We start from the raw sequence: 16906 nt of genomic DNA, 5'->3' as shown, positions 1-16906 counted from the left end.
TGTGCTGGGGGGAGGGGTTTTAAGTGAATTATAATCCGGAGCTTCTCTTTTGCTTGTTTTTGTTTTGAGCCCACATGCAACAGCACTCAGGGGTTACTCCTGGTTCTGCTCTCAGGAATCACTTCTGGCAGGTTTAAGGGACCTTATGGGATGTTGGGGACCAAACCTAGATAGGCCGCGTGCAAGGCAAACATCTTCCCCAATGTGCTATCCCTCTGGCCCCTGATTTTGGTTCTTATTTATTATTATTTATTTGTTTTGGTTTATGGGCCACATCCAGCAACGCTGCACACTCCTGGCTCTGTGTTCAGAAATTGCTCCTAGCAGGCTCAGGGGACCATATAGGGTGCTGGCAATCGAACCCGGGTCTGTCCCATGTCAGCTGCATGCAAGGCAAACACCCTACCGCTGTGTTATCACTCCAGTCCCTGATTTTTTCTTTTTCCAGTCCCTGATTTTGGATTTTAAACACAGTGGACAGGGCCAGACACAGAACACAACCTTGTAAGCCTCCAGACTCATTGATGATTCCCTGAAATCCTCCAGGAGGGATCGCTGGGCACCAAGTAATCCCTGAGCACTGCCTGATGAGCACCCAAAATTATTACTCAAATATATGGGTCTGCCCTTTTTTTTTTTTTTTTTTTTTTTTTTGGTTTTTGGGCCACACCCCGTAACGCTCAGGGGTTACTCCTGGCTATGCACTCAGAAGTTGCTCCTGGCTTGGGGGACCATATGGGACACCGGGGGATCGAACCTCGGTCCTTCCAAGGCTAGCGCAGGCAAGGCAGGCACCTTACCTTTAGCGCCACCGCCCGGCCCCTGGGGTCTGCCCTTTTGAGTAAAATCAGCAAGAGGTGGAGCTGGGACTGAAAGCTGGGTCCTGGCTCCACCCCCACATCTCCACCCCCAACAGTTCCTCGCTTCTCCATTCACCTTTCACCATCCAGGCAGGGGCTGTCTTCACCCTCCCCACCCCCCAGACCCACGGTTAAACTTCCCTCCTAGACCAGGGTCCTAAGCACGCACCTCCCTTGAGAAAGGGCCCCTTGTCTGTTGGTCTTATATTTAATTTGATGAATGTAAAACTGAAGCTAAAAAGCCAGCCATCCTGACTTCCAGCCAGGGTGTGCTGGGCTCCATTGTTAGGGTGATAATGAGTTGGGTCTTGCTGGGAAGCAGCAGGGAGGTGACAAAGAGGGACAAAGGGACAGAGACCTCCTCTGAGATGGCCCCCAACTCTCTCCCCAACTCCCAAAGCCCTTTCCAGCCCCCATCTGAGAGGCCCATCTGTTATCTCTGGTGGTTTCTTCTTTTTTGTTTTCTTTTTTTTTGAGTCACTCCCTCTGTGCTCAGGGGTCACTCCTGGCTATCTGCTCAGAAATCGCTCCTGGCAGGCACGGGGGACCATATGGGACACCGGGATTCGAACCAACCACCTTAGGTTTCGGATTGGCTGCTTGCAAGGCAAATACCGCTGTGCTATCTCTCCGGGCCCTCTCTTTTGTTTTCTTTTGTTTTCAGGTCACGTCATCCCCACAATGATCAAGGCTTACACCTGACTCTACACTCAGGGATCACTCCGGCCAGTGTTCAGGGGACCCTGTGGGATGCCAGGGATCAAATCTGGGTTGACCACGTGCAAAGCAAACACTCTCCCTGCTGTGCTATCTCTCCAGCTTCCGCAGTTTTCTTCTTGCTGCAAGGACACCCCACATCCTGTCCTGAACCTCTCTGGGACCATCCTCTACACAAGAGTAGAGTCTTGTGTGAACTCTTTTTTTTGGTCACACCTGGCAGCGTTCAGGGTTACTCCTGGCTCTATGCTCTGAAATCGCTCCAGGGGACCTTATGGGATGCCGGGATTCGAACCACCATCCTTCTGCATGCAAGGCAAACGCCTTACCTCCATGCTATCTCTCCAGGCCCGTTATGTTGCGTGAACTTTTTGTCGTTGTTGTTTTTGGGTGACAACTGGCGGCACTCAGGGCTTACTCCAGGCTCTGCACTCAGATATTGCTCCTGGCAGGCATGGGAAACCATGTGGGATGCCAGGATTCGAACCACCATCAGTCCTGGATCGGCTGTGTGCAAGACAAATGCCCTACTGCTGTGCTATCTCTCCAGCCCTTGTGTGAACTTCCAAGAACTTTCCAGACTCAAAGCTGGAACCATAGCTCTAGGTTCGAACCCCAACATTTCATGAGGTCCCCTGAACACCGCCAGGAGTGAGTGTGTGGCCAATGGGTGTAGCCCCCAAACCAAAACCAAACAAATGAAATAAATACCAAAAAGGGATCTGTGTCCACCTTACTGGCCTCTTGCTGCCCAGAGGGGTTTGTTTGGATCCGGACTGCATGCCTTGTCGGGATTGGAGCTGACTCCCACCTGACTGGGTTCTTGTCCCTCCACTGATGCTGAGAAAGGGGTCCTGGGCCAACGAGGAACAGTGTCGGGGGGGCCCCAGGCTTGGGGCTTTCTCTGCCTGTGACCAGCTAGAACCAAACACTGGTGGCCATAGGGCCAGAGTGATGGCACAGAGGTAGGGCATTTGCTGACCTGGGACGGACCCAGATTTGATCCCCGGCATCCCATATTGTCCCCTAAGTCTGCCAGGAGCGATTTCTAAGCACAGAGCCAGGAGTAACCTCTGCTGGTTGTGGCCCCAAAACAAAAACAAAGAACATCCCTGGTGACCAAAAAGCTGGCACGTAGCAGGGAGTGGAGGGCCTGGAGATGGCCCTGGCCCTGGCCTCAGAGGGACATGACAGGGCTGCAGCAGCAGGTGCTTGGAGACAGGAGCACTGTGGAGTGAGCATTGAGGTCTCTACAGGCACCTTCCAGCAGGACCACTATGGGGCTCAGGGAGCAGCTGGGGTGGGGAAGGCAGCGCCCGGACAGATGCACTCCAAGCCAGGGTCTGATCACACCCCCCAAGGGCAGCCCTGCCCCTGCCTGAGCCCTGGCTCTTGTTCTCAACCCCAAGTGCAATTTGCATAACACAAAATTAGCCACTTAAAAATACACCCTCGGTGGTGCAGAGCACAGTCTGCTGCCAGCACCCACCGTCCCTGGCGGGCTCTGAAACACGTTATGTAACACCCCAAACTCTCCTCGCCCCCAGTCCCACCAGGCCAGTCCCCAAGAAGTCCTGCTCTTCCCTCCAGGGGGTTTCCAGGTCCCTGTCACACAGGTCATGGAGGAACCAGACCTCCATATCTGCTCTAAAGGTGCCACTGTTGGGGCGAGACCCGGCCTGTCTTCAGGCACCCAGGCTTCCCTGACACCTTTGGAGGTGCCAGTGATGCCCTTGAAATCCGTGAACAGTGCTCCGCCTCCTCCTCTCCCCTCCTCCCCTCCATTCTCTCTTCCTCCTCCTCGCCTCCCTTCCTTCCCTTCTCCCCCTCCTTCCCCACCTCCCTTTTCTCCCCCTCCTCCTCCCTTTGCCACTCTTCCCCCTCCTCCCCTTCTTTTCTCTCCCTCTTCCTCCATCTCCCCTCTTCTTTTTCTCCTGCCCTCCTCTTCCCTCTCTCTCCTTCCCCCATTCAGTTACCATTAAATTTTTTGCATAAATCACTTTAATGCCTGCAAATGTCGCCGAGCTGCGTGGCTCTCAGGCTTGGGTCTGGCATATGCCGGTCTCTGTGTCCCTGCCAGGGCACCCCCACCCCCCAGCACCTCACACCTTTCTAGGAGTCACCCAGGGACCCCATTCCCACTTCTGGGCAGCCTAAGGTCATTCACAGATACACTCCGCTCTGTGCCCTCACCACTGTGCTATTGCTTAAGCCCCAGGGTTGGATTTTTTTTTGGGGGGGCCATACCCATTTGACGCTCAGGGGTTACTCCTGGCTATGCACTCAGAAATCGCTCCTGGCTTGGGGGGAACATACAGGACGCCGGGGGATAGAACATGATCGAACCTTGGTCCGTCCTAAGCTAGCACTTTCTTTTTTTTTTTTTTTTTTGGTTTTTGGGCCACACCCGGCGGTGCTCAGGGGTTACTCCTGGCTGCCTGCTCAGAAATAGCTCCTGGCAGGCACGGGGGACCATGTGGGACACCGGGATTCGAACCAACCACCTTTGGTCCTGGATCAGCTGCTTGCAAGGCAAACACCGCTGTGCTATCTCTCCGGGCCCTAAGCTAGCGCTTTCAAGGCTGACACCTTACCTCTAGCGCCACCTCTCCGGCCCCTGGATTGTTTTATGTATGAAACCTACCAATATCTATGTCATAAATTACAGTAGTTAGCATATTTTAAAAATACATAAAAATAAATAAGCAGGGGCCTGAGTGATAGCACAGTGGGTAAGGGCGTTTGCTTTGCACATGGTCAAACTGGGTTGGGTTGGCCCCCCCAAGCCTGCCAGGATTGATTTGTCAGTGCAGAGACAGGAGTAACCCCTGAGCACCGCTAGGTACGGCCCAAGAAACAAAAAATAAAAACAAACAAATAAGTAGAAAGGCAAGTCCTGAGTGTCCTCACCTGAAGGTGCCTGTCCTCTCTGAGGCACTGGCCAGGGAGGGGGCAGAGGTTGAGTCCAGGTTTGATGGTTCTTTGGGGCCCAGTTTCTTTTTTCGGGGGGACCACACCCGGCGGCACTCAGGGGTTAACTCTTGGCTATCTGCTCAGAAATCGCTCCTGGCAGGCACAGGGGACCATATGGGACACCAGGATTCGAACCAACCACCTTTGGTCCTGGATCGGCTGCTTGCAAGGCAAACACTGCTGTGCTATCTCCCCGGCCCCTTTTCTTTTTAATCTTTTTTGGTGGGGGCTCAGTCTCTTAAAATGTGAGTCACACCTCCCACAGGTACATGTAAGTGAATGGAGGTGCTCATAGTAATTCTAAAATTGGGCCAGGGAGATAACACAAGGAAGAAGGGCATTTGCCTTGCATGTGGCTGACCTGGGTTCGATCTCTGACATCCCAGAGGATCCTCCCAAGCACCACCAGGAGTGATTCCTGAATGCATAACCAGGAATAATAAAATAATAAAAACCAACCAATCAAACAAAAAACCCTTAAATCTTCTCAGATACATTTCTTTCTGACTTGTTACCAGACTTAGATTTGTGCCTAATTTAGATCAGTAGAGACTGAGGTGGCATCAACTTTTGCAGTAGAAAAGGGTCGTGAGGGCCCGGAGAAATAGCACAGTGGTGTTTGCCTTGCAAGCAGCCGATCCAGGACCTAAGGTGGTTGGTTCGAATCTGGTGTCCCGTATGGTCCCCCGTGCCTGCCAGGAGCTATTTCTGAGCAGACAGCCAGGAGTAACCCCTGAGCACCGCCGGGTGTGGCCCAAAAACCAAAAATAAAAAAAAAAAAAAAAAAAGAAAAGGGTCGTGAGGGCACACAGTTAAGATAGAGACAAGACCCCAGAGAGTGAGAGAGAACAGCAGGAAAGGGGTTGGCCTTGACAGGGTTCCTATGGGGCCGGAGTGGTGGCAGAAGCAGTAAGGTGTCTGCCTTGCGTGTGCTAGCCTAGGATGGACAGAAGTTTGATCCCCGGCGTCCCATATGGTCCCCCAAGGCAAGAGCAATTTATGAGCACTGCCAGGGTAATCCCTGAGCACACAGCTAGGAGTCATCCCCGAGCACTGCTGGGTATGGCCTAAAGAACACAAAGAAACAAACAAATAACAAACAACTACATAAATAGGGGCCTTGCACGTGGCTGACCTGGGTTCGATCCCAGGCATCCCACAGGGTCTCCTGAGCTTGCCAGAAGTGATTCCTGAGTGCAGAACCAGAAGTAACCCCTGAGCACCACCAGGTGTGGACCCGCCCAAAATAATAATAAAATAATAATAACATAAATAAAATAGACAAAAAATAAATTTAAAAAAATGCGGAAAATAGGGGCTGGAGTAGTGGCACAAGTGGTAGGGCATTTGTCTAGCACACACTAACATAGGACAGATGGCAATTCGATCCCCAGGCTTCCCATATGGTCCCCCAAGCCAGGAGCGATTTCTGAGCACATAGCCATGAGTCACCGGGTGTGATCCAAAAACAACAATCAACAAACAAACACGCACCCCTCTAATGACTCCAAGAGGCAGAGACCATGCAAAAGCAAGGGGTTTATTGTCAAGCATATAGGCTAGGGCTCTCAACTTGATCAGTGGCTGACCAGAGGCTGAGAGCCTAGAGCAAAGCGGTTTCATTTCTTTCATAGCACTCTGGTAACAGTGAAAAATTACAGACCATCATATGACAGTAAATTTCAGGAAGTTTAACAAGTTACATTTTTTTGTTTGTTTGTTTTTTGTTTTTGGGCCACACCCGGCGATGCTCAGGGGTCACTCCTGGATGTCTGCTCAGAAAAAGCTCCTGGCAGGCACGGGGGACCATATGGGACACTGGGATTCGAACCAACCACCTTAGGTCCTGGATCGGCTGATTGCAAGGCAAACGCCATCTCTCTGGGCCCCAACAGTTACATTTTTGAAAACATTGACCTCACCCTAGTTTGAGCAACATTGGGGAAGGGGAGTTTGTTATCTTTTAGCCACAGGGCTAGGGTGGGGACCAGCTGGGCAGCACAACAGGTTTGTTTCCATTTTCAAATCTTTAAGATGAATTTTACTAATCCCATATCTTTTTCTCTTTTTTTTTTTTTTTTTTTGGGTCACACTTAGCAGCACTCAGGGGTTACTCCTGGCTCTACGCTCAGCTCAGAAATCGCTCCTGGTGTGCTGGGTGAGGGGGACCATATGGGATGTTGGGATTTGAACCACTGACCTGCATAAAAGGCAAAGTCCTTACCTCCATGCTATCTCTCCTGCCCCCCAAAAATTTAACATCTTGGGGTCGGAGAGATAGCATGGAGGTAGGGTGTTTTGCCTTGCATGCAGGTCAGTGGTTCTAATCTCAGCATCCCATATGACCTCCCCCACCCACCACCCACCCCCAGCCTGCCAGGAGCGATTTCTGAGCCAGGTGTGACCCCAAAACAAACAAAAAAATTAACACCTTTTTTTTTGGTCACACCCAGGTAGCGCTCAGGGGTTACTCCTGGCTCTATACTCAGAAATCTCTCCTGGCAGGCTCAGGGGACCATATGGGATGCTGGGATTTGAACCTTCTGCATGCAAGGCAAATGCCTTACCTCTGCCCCCCTATATCTTTTCAAAACAAACAAACAAATAAATAAGAGGCACACAAAAAGACAGAGATATCTAGGGATAGAGAAACAGAGAGACAGAGAGGTATAGAGAGATAAGAGAGAAAGGGTTGAAGACAGAGAGAGAAAATATGAGAGAGAGAGAGAGAGAGAGAGAGAGAGAGAGAGAGAGAGAGAGAGAGAGAGAGAGAGAGAGAGAGAGAGAGAGAGAGAGAGGTGACAGTTGCTAAGGAGAGACCTGTGGGAGGCTGCAATCTGGGGGTGCTGTCCTTGTGTGTACCCCAAGGGTTGAATGACATAGGCCTTTAGGACCATCCCAGGGTCTTTCCCCCACAGGCAGCAAGACTGGCTCCAGCCTGGGCTGTCTAGGGGTGTCCTTTCCTCTTGCCTTTGTTTCCTGAGTTATCACCCGTGAAAATGGGTCCCTGTTTTCCCAGAAGGGAACCACCTCCTGCTACATCCAAATAAGACTTTCTGGGGCGCCAGGGGCAGGTTCAGCCTATGAATGGGGGGAAGTGGCTCCCGCCTGCGTAACAAGTTTCCAGGGACCCTGTGGGCGGGCTGGGGGTGTGTGTCTGTATTAAGCAGATTAGGGGGAAAAGAGCCGCCTGAGCCTGGACTATAATTAGAGGAACTGTTGGGGGGAGCAGCTCCCTGCCTTATAATTAGGGGGCTGTGCCACACTCAGCAGCCAAATCAGCGGGAGTTGGTTGGGGCTCACTGCCCAAGCCAGGCACAGGAGGGGTCTGCAGGGTAGGTTCTCACAGGGGATTCAGCAGCAGCAAGACCCCCCCCCCAACCTGCCCAGCACCCACAACTCCTGCAGGAAGAGGAGGCAAAGCGAGAGGGAGGCAGTGAACTGGGGGCCCAGCCAGGCACCCCAGACTCTGCGACTGGCAGGAAATAACCCCCAAGATGCTGGGGAGTGATGGACCAGGAAGGGGTCAGTGTGGGGCCTTCTTTCTTGGTTTGGTTTTTGGGGCACACCTGGTGGTGCTCAGGGCTGGCTGCCTCCTTGCTGTGCTCAGAGCTCATTTCTGGTGGGGCTCAGGGGACCATCTGGCTGTGCAAGGCAAGCACCTGCTTGTATCGCTCCAGTCCCATTGTGGGGCCTTCTTGCTGTCTCCAGAAGACACCGACCAACCTGGGCTTGGGGCACCTCCAATGCAAGGCCAGTTCTCTTGCTCAGGAAGTAAGCTTCATCTAGTTCTTCTCCCCAAAACCAGAAACAGGAGACCTGTAGGGAAGTCTGGGATAGATCAACCTGGGCATCCTACTCTATATATACGAAATCAGAGGGAGAACACAGGGAGCATTCTCACCAATCTGGCAAGGCTATCTGGGAGCACTGTCCCAGGAGCATTACCGGAGAGCACTGTCCTAGGAAACATGGTGGAAAGCCAGACTGCGGTCCTGCCGGTGTTCCCCATAGTCCTATGGGTTGTTCCAGAGACTCTTTAGCCAGGTTCTATCTGGGACTCTGCAGGAGAAAATGAAAGACGAGGAAGGATAATGTGCCTAAGGGATTTCCTGGGGCATAATTACTGCAAGAAAGGGGCTCAGGTATCCTTGGGTGTTGCAAGTCAGCCCCTGAAGAGGTTGACTGTTGCAGGGATGGAGGATGAGGTCTTTCCCCTCCAGCTCGGAGCACGCGTCCGCCACCCTGTTCAGCTGACGGTTCTGAGGTGAAGCAGCAGGTAAAAGGCTAGCAGACAGTCAGGCTTGTGAAAATATCAGCTTTATTAGGAGGACAAGACTGAAGCCCAAAGCCTCAGCATCAGTTCCAGCCAAAAGCCCCCCGCCTTCCACAGACCCTTGTTTTTATCCCCCATAATCAGGTACCACCCAATGGTGGGATCAAATACCACCCAATGGTGGAAGCAGAATCAGGTACCACCCTAGGGTGGGGGTAGAATGCCAGGTCACACCCGAGGGTAGGGCACAATCACCGATCAGGGTAAGGTCAGTCACATAATAATCCCATAAATGTTTGCATGCACAACACTTGGGGACACTGCAGCTCCCAGAGATTGGGTGGAGGTGGGAGGGCGAGGATAGGGGAGACTGGCCAAAGGCTGGGCTGGAGTTCAGCACTTGATGAATGAGCCAGAAGCAGGGGCACAGCGAGGATTAAGAAAACAAGACATGGGACTGGAGAGATAGCACGGAGGTAAAGTGTTTTTACCTTGCATGCAGAAGGATGGTGGTTCGAATCCTGGCATCCCATATGGTCCCCCAAGTCTGCCAAGAGCGATATCTAAGTGTAGAGCCAGGAGTAACCCCTGAGCACTGCCGGATGTGACCCCAAAACAAAACAAAACAAGATATAGGGCCAGAGTGATAGCACCATAGTAGGGCATTTGTTCTGCACAGGGCCAACTAGGGTCAGACCAGGGTTTGATCCCTGGCATCCCATATGGTCCCCCAGCTTGCCAGGAGTGATTTCTTTTTTTTTTTTTTTTTTTTTTTTTTTTTTTTTTGGTTTTTGGGCCACACCCTGTGACGCTCAGGGGTTACTCCTGGCTATGCGCTCAGAAGTTGCTCCTGGCTTCTTGGGGGACCATATGGGACGCCGGGGGATCGAACCGCGGTCCGTCCTAGGCTAGCGCAGGCAAGGCAGGCACCTTACCTCCAGCGCCACCGCCCGGCCCCCAACCAGGAGTGATTTCTGAACACAGAGCAAGGAATAATTCTTGAGCACTGCTAGGTGTGTCCCCACTCAAAAGAAAACAAGACATAAGAGACAAGCATGGTGTTGGGGCTCCCAGCCTTGTGAACTGAGTGCCCAGACTATCCCCCACGTGCAATATTTATTGCTCAGCATCAATAACACAGGAGTAAGGGCCAATGTTAGCAGACAAAAGTTCCTGTCCGCTGCTAACCAAGCCTGAGTGGGTCCTTACATCTCACAAGGGGTGTGTGAAGGAAGAAGAAGCGAAGGAAAGTCGCTGTGGCTTGTCTTCCTCCCGGAGAGAGGGCAGACAAGAGTGAACACAGGCCCCCCCATCTTTGCTGATGTCTGTGTCCAAATAATTCAAACTAAGGGCCCTTAAATCATCTCTTTCGATCAACTTTCTAGCTAAAGTGACTTATTTTTGGATGTCCTCATATCCGACAGAAACTGCACTGGAGAAGATGGAGCGATAGCACAGCAGGTAAGGCATTTATTTGCCTTGCATGCGGCCGACCTCGGTTCAGTCCCTAGCATCCCATCAGGTCCACTGTGCCTGCCAGTAGTAATTTTTTTCTTTTGTTTTTTGTTTTTGGGGTCACACCCGGCAGTGCTCAGGGGTTACTCCTAGCTCTGCACTTAGAAATCGCTCCAGGCAGGCTAGGGGGACCATAAGGGATGCTGGGAATCGAACTGGGGTCTGTCCTAGGTTGGCCGCATGCAAGGCAATGTCCTAATCACTGTGCTATCACTCTGCCCCTCCCATCTCCCATCGGTTTATTTTGTTTGTTTGTTTGTTTTTGTTTTTGGGCCACACCCGGCAGTGCTCAGGGGTTACTCCTGGCTGTCTGCTCAGAAATAGCTCCTGGCAGGCACGGGGGACCATATGGGACACCAGGATTCGAAACAACCACCTTTGGTCCTGGATCGGCTGCTTGCAAGGCAAACGCCGCTGTGCTATCTCTCCGGCCCCCACCCCATCGTTTTTTTACCTTTTGGGTCACACCCGGCAACGCTCAGGGGTTACTCCTGACTCTACGCTCAGAAATCGCTCCTGGCAGGCTCAGGGGACCATATGGGATGTCAGGATTCAAACTACCGACCTTCTGCATGCAAGGCAAACGCCTTACCTCCACGCTATCTCTCTCCCCACACACAATTTTTTAATAATAAAAAATAAAAGAAAGGGGCTGGAGCGATTGCACAGTGTTAGGGCATTTGTGTCGAACACGGCTGACCCAGAATGGACCTGGGTTCGATTCCCAGCATCCCCTATGGTTCCCCCAGCCAGGAAAGATTTCTGAGTGCAGAGCCAGGAGCAACTCCTGAGCATCACCGGGTGTGGCCCCAAAACCAAAAAATATATAAATAAAGAAAAGAAAAATAATACAATAAACTGCATTTGAGTGGATTCCATCAGCTTCATCCTCTCCTCTGGCAGCCAACCAGGAACACTGTTAACCTCTGCCCAGATGTCCCAAACCCGTCCCTAGAAAGAGAACGGACGCCCCCTGCAGGAAAGACATTCACACACGCGCACAGAAACACATATGCACCTGCACACACAGGATGGTCACACATTCCCACATAACGTACACACAGAATTCCTTTCACGCAAGACTCCCAGCAGTGGCACTGGGGGTCTCCGAGGCAACGTGCCTGTTTTCTGTGTATGAGGCCTGGTTCCTGTCTGGGGTGCAGAAGGAAGTCCTTCCTGCTGACCCCAGTCAGGCTCATCTGCCCGGCCTTGCTGGTGTAATCAATGCCAGACTGGAAGTTCCTTAGAATTAGCAGAAGCTGCTGGCTAAGGGTGACTGTGGTCAGGGGTCACTGGTCTGGGCAGCTCAGAGCCTCCTTAGGAACTGTGGTTCTAACCAGACCCCTAGGGAGCTGGCGGCCCCCCCCCCCCCCGTCTCCCCACACCCTATGGTAGGATTTTGCCCATTGATGGGGCCCGGGGGTCTGAGCTTTTCCCTTGAAGGGCAGTGGCAACTCCAGGGGATCTGCTCTCTCTGCAGAGAAAGGCTCTGTTCCGGAAAGTAGGGGGGTTCTCTTGGTCTCTGTCCCAAAGCCCAGCCTGTGCAGGGCAACTCCTACACCCCATTTCTTTCTTTTTCTTTTTGGTTTTTTGGGTCACACCCGGTGGCACTCAGGGGTTTCTATACTCAGAAACCACTCCTGGCAGGCTTGGGGGACCATATGGGATGCCAGGATTCAAACAACAGTCCTTCTGCATGCAAGGCGAACGCCTTACCTCCATGCTCTCTCTCCAGCCCCATATACCCAATTCTTCAGTAGGCTGTGAGAGACCCTGTGTTCCTTGCACACACCCACTCCCCAGGCCTGGTCTGTTCATTCCTTCCTTCCAGGGAGGGTCTTCGCCCTGCTGGTGTGTTTATTGTTTATGATGCTCGGGGCTGCACCAGGTGGTACTCAGGGCTTACTCCTGGCTCTGTGCTAGAAATGACTCCTGGCAGGCCAGAGGCCAGAGGACCCTAGGGGATGGAATCTAGGTGGGCTGTGTGCAAAGAAAATGCCCTCCCCACAGTGCTGTCGCTCTGGGCCCAGACCTGCATTTATTATTTTTGTTTGTTTGCTTTGTGTTGGGGTCACACTGTATGGTGCTCAAGAGTTACTCCTGGCTTTACACTCAAAAATTACTTACACCTGGCAGGCTCAGGGCACCATATGAGATGCCCAAGATGGAACCCAGGTCTGCCTATGCTGTCGTTCCAGCCCCAAACCTACGTTTCCTGCACTAACTTGCATCTCTCAAGTAATTGGCTTCTTTGCCTGCTGAGCTCCGATTCCACTGCAACCCACCAAGAGAACCCACTCACTTTTTCCCCCCGGGGTTGCTGGTGTGAGGCAGGAACCCTTGTGTGCTGCCGCCACCTTAAATACAGGAACATCCGTCAGATGAGAACTTGCAGAGAGCAAAGGGATGGGGCAATGAGGACTCTCAAAGCTCGAACTTGGCTCCTCCTTTCCAAGCCGGAAGCTCCTTCTCTGACTTAGCCCCCATAGGCCAGCACTGGGCATGTCACCCCATCCCTTGCTCAAAAAGCCTCACCCCCATCCCAGAGGCTCTGACCCCCTTTTTCGGTTTATCCTTGTTTGAGTCATGGTTGATGGTGGTGCTAATTACCTGGCTCAACATCTGCCCTTTCTAGATAATTCTCACCAGTGACCAGACAGCAGCAGGCCTTGGGGTCTTCTCTTTCAGGTCAGTTCAGGTTGCAGCTCCATCCTATCTGTCCCTTTTCACGGCTGAGTAGTGCTCCATCGCTCGGCACTGAGTTAACCCATTCACCTGCTCTTAGTAAAATCCATTTTCTCAGCTCTAGGCAAGATGAATAATGCTGTAAGGTGCTCGCTTTGCACAAGGCCCCCCAAGGTTTGATTTCTGGCACCAGATAGGGTCCTCTGAGCACCGTCATGCATGATCTCTAAGTTGAGTTAAGTCCTGCACATCTCTGAGTGTGACATCAACCCCAACATTCTCTGATGAGGGGGAAAATGCTGCTAAGGACATTCACTAATTTAAACTAATATAAATTAAATCTTTATTTTCCTCTCTCCCTCCCTTCTTTCCTTCCCTCCTGGTTTTGGGCCACGTCCAATGGTGCTCATGGGTTATTCCTGGCTCTGTGCTCAGGAATTACTAGTGGCAGGCACAGGACACTATATAGGATGTTGGGGACCAAACTCGGGTCGGCTGTGTACAAGTCATATGCCCTCCCTGCTGTACTATTGCTCTTGCCCCTAAAATTAAACCTTTGTACCAGCCGCTGCCATGTAATGGCTTCACAGCTTCATGACAGATCCAGAAGAGATGTAGCTGCGGAAAGTCGGGTAGAAGGGGCTTTGGGCAGAAGATTCTAGAGTGCCCTAAGGAGGGGGCAGTGCAAAGGAAGTGCCCTACCTGCTGTACTATCTCCAGTTCCTGGTTTTGGGCCCCCAGAAGCTGGAAACTGGAGAACCACATTCTGGGGTCAAATCCTTAACTGCCTGCCTTTTTGTCTAGGCCAGGAAGAGCTCCTTGTAATGGGCTTGCTCTGAGGATGCTACTTGTTTTTTCTCCCAGCAGCTGCTCAGCAGGAGGGGAGAGGGTGAGGCAAGCTTTGTTCTCCACCCAAAAGGAAAACACGGTGGACCACGAAGGGGCTCTTTCAAATAGGTTATTATTGGGAGCGTCATTTTCTTTCTGGGGGTAACAAAAAAAAGGTTAATTGCAGCAACATTCCCGAGTGAGTTGTCTATTCCAGGCAGACAATGGCCCAGCCGGCTCTGAGGGACTGGAACAAAGAAGAGGCCTAGCAATTGGGCTCCGATTTCCTCAGAAAGGGGCACGGCAAATCTCCCCTCCCTATGTGAGAAGACACAGTTATTGACTGTTTTTTTCTATGCAGTTGTTTGTTGGTTTGCCTTGGGCACCACAGTCAGCAATGCTGAAATTGAACCCCAAGTCTCCTACACGCAAAGTCCAGGAGGTGCGGCCCATTAGGCCACCTTTCTGGCCCTTATTATTATCACTACTGTTACTGTTATAATTTGGTCTTTGGATCACACTCCTGGCAGGTTTGAGCACCAAACGGGATGCCAGGAATCGAAGCCAGGTCAGCCTCGGGAAAGGCAATCATCCTACCTGCAGTGCTGTCGCTATGACCCCTTTCTGGCCCTTATTACAAAAATGGCTTCTGACCACTTTTGAACCTTTCCTCCTTTACGGATGCAGAGATGGGACATCCCCCCCTGTATCCCAGTGCTGGTGGTGCCTCAGTGTCCTGGAGTCACTGAGGTGCAGGGCAGGTTCTGAAAGGAATTGGAGGTCTAATGAAAAATTTGGGACAGAGAGAAAAGATGGAGTAGGCACTTGTTCTGCATCCCTGATGTGATCTGTGAGCACAAAGCAAGGAGTAAACCCTGAGTCCTTCCAGGTATGGACCAAAAAACAAAAAACAGAGAAAAGAAAAACAAAATTCTGGGGCCGTAAGAATAGCACAGCGGTAGAGTGTTTGCCTTACACGTAGCTGACCCAGGACGGACGATGGTTCAATTCCCTGCATCCCATATGGTTCCCTGACCCTGCCAGGAGTGATTTCTGAGCACAGAGCCAGGAGTAACTAACCCCTGAGTGCCGCTGGGTGTGACCCAAAAACCAAAACCAAAAACAAAAAAAGAGGGAAGAGAAAAGAAAAAATTCTATTATGGTATGGTTTTAGGGTTCCTGTTGCGAACCAGCCCTGGTGAACAAGTCTGAAGCAGGGTTGTAGCATTAATACGAGAAACAGAGGGGCAGAGGGGCCGGCGAGGTGGCACCAGAGGGAAGGTGTCTGCCTTGCCAGCGCTAGCCTAGGACAGACCACAGTTCGATCCCCCTGTGTCCCATATGGTCCCCCAAGCCAGGAGCAATTTCTTTTCTTTCTTTCTTTCTTTCTTTCTTTTTTTTTTTTTGGTTTTTGGGCTACACCCGGCGTTGCTCAGGGTTACTCCTGGCTGTCTGCTCAGAAATAGCTCCTGGCAGGCACGGGGGGACCATATGGGACACCGGGATTCGAACCAACCACCTTTGGTCCTGGATTGGCTGCTTGCAAGGCAAACACCACTGTGCTATCTCTCCTGGCCCAGGAGGAGCGATTTCTTTTTTTTTTTTTTTGGTTTTTGGGCCACACCCATTTGACGCTCAGGGGTTACTCTCCTGGTTATGCGCTCAGAAGTCGCTCCTGGCTTGGGGGACCATATGGGACACCGGGGGATCGAACCGCGGTCCGTCCTAGGCTAGCGCTGGCAAGGCAGACACCTTACCTTTAGCGCCACGGCCCGGCCCCGGAGGAGCGATTTCTAAGTGCATAGCCAGGAGTAACTCCTGAGCATCACCAGGTGTGGCCCAAAAACAAAAAACAAAAAAAGAAGAGAAACAGAAATGAGGGCTGGTGAGGGCTGGAGATTTAGCAAGGTCAACACCCTCCCTGCTGTGCTGTTGACTCCTACTTAATATAGATAATAAGGAGAGGGGCTGGGTGGGGTGAGGTGGGGGTTGGGGGGTAGGGATGGTGGTTTAGGGTACCATAACCTTCCTTACTTCCTGGTCCCATGCACTTGGTGGGGGCCTATAACCCCTCTTATCTCTACTGCCTCTTCTAGAGAAGATTCCTTGGAGACAGGAACATTCCAGAGACTTTTGCACCAGGTGCCCTTTGATTTATAAGCCCACAGCCCAGGTAGTGAAGATAGCAGACAGGGAGGCACGTGACCAGAGTGAGCTGTCCTCCTCACAATCTGCTGTCCTCCTCATGGGTACTGCTACGAAGCAGCAAATTCAGTCTGTGGACATTTGGGCACTCAGCCTTCTCACCCCATGCTTTTCTCTCACATCTCACATGTCTTGTTTACTTTTTTTTTTTTTTTTTTTTTTTTTAATTTTGTGTCACAGCCGGCAGTGCTCAGGGGTTTCTCGTGACTCTGCGCTCAGAATTCGCTCCTGGCAGGCTCAGGGGACCATATGGGATGCTGGGATCGAACCACAGTCCATCCTGGCCAGGCAAATGCCCTACCGCTGTGCTATTGCTCCGGTCCTCTGTTTTCTTCTTCCTTTCCCTTTTGTTTTTTGGTAGGGCCACACACGGCAGTGCTCAGGGCTTACTCCTGGCTCTGTACGCAGGAATCACTCCTGGTAGGCTTGGGGGAACCCTATAGAATGCTGGATATCAAACCTAGGTTGGCCATGTTAAAGCAAAGCCCTCTCCACTATGCTCTCACTCTGGACCCTGGATATCTGTAATGATTTAAGTCATTCATTATATAGTCCAGTTCCGGAGGTGACACGGGAAAACAAGACATGGAAAAGGGGGTGCTGATGAACGCTCAACCCCAGTTACTAATACAATGTGGCTGTGAGTCAGACGCAGGCCTCTCTTGGAAGCCTCCCCCTTCCCGGTTTTAGCCCCTGCCTGGACCCAAGGGGAAGGTAGGAGGGAGGCTGGGGAGGAGGCATAGAGTGGCTGGCCTCAGGAGAATGTTTGGGACATGAGACGGAGTCACTCTGGCAACTGGCTACAGTCCCTGAGGTGGACTGTCAGCTCCTGAGGGGGCCCAGTGTG

This window comes from Suncus etruscus, chromosome 1 (assembly GCF_024139225.1).
Source record: "Suncus etruscus isolate mSunEtr1 chromosome 1, mSunEtr1.pri.cur, whole genome shotgun sequence".
Lineage (NCBI taxonomy): Eukaryota > Metazoa > Chordata > Mammalia > Eulipotyphla > Soricidae > Suncus > Suncus etruscus.
This window is presented reverse-complemented; position numbering follows the sequence as displayed.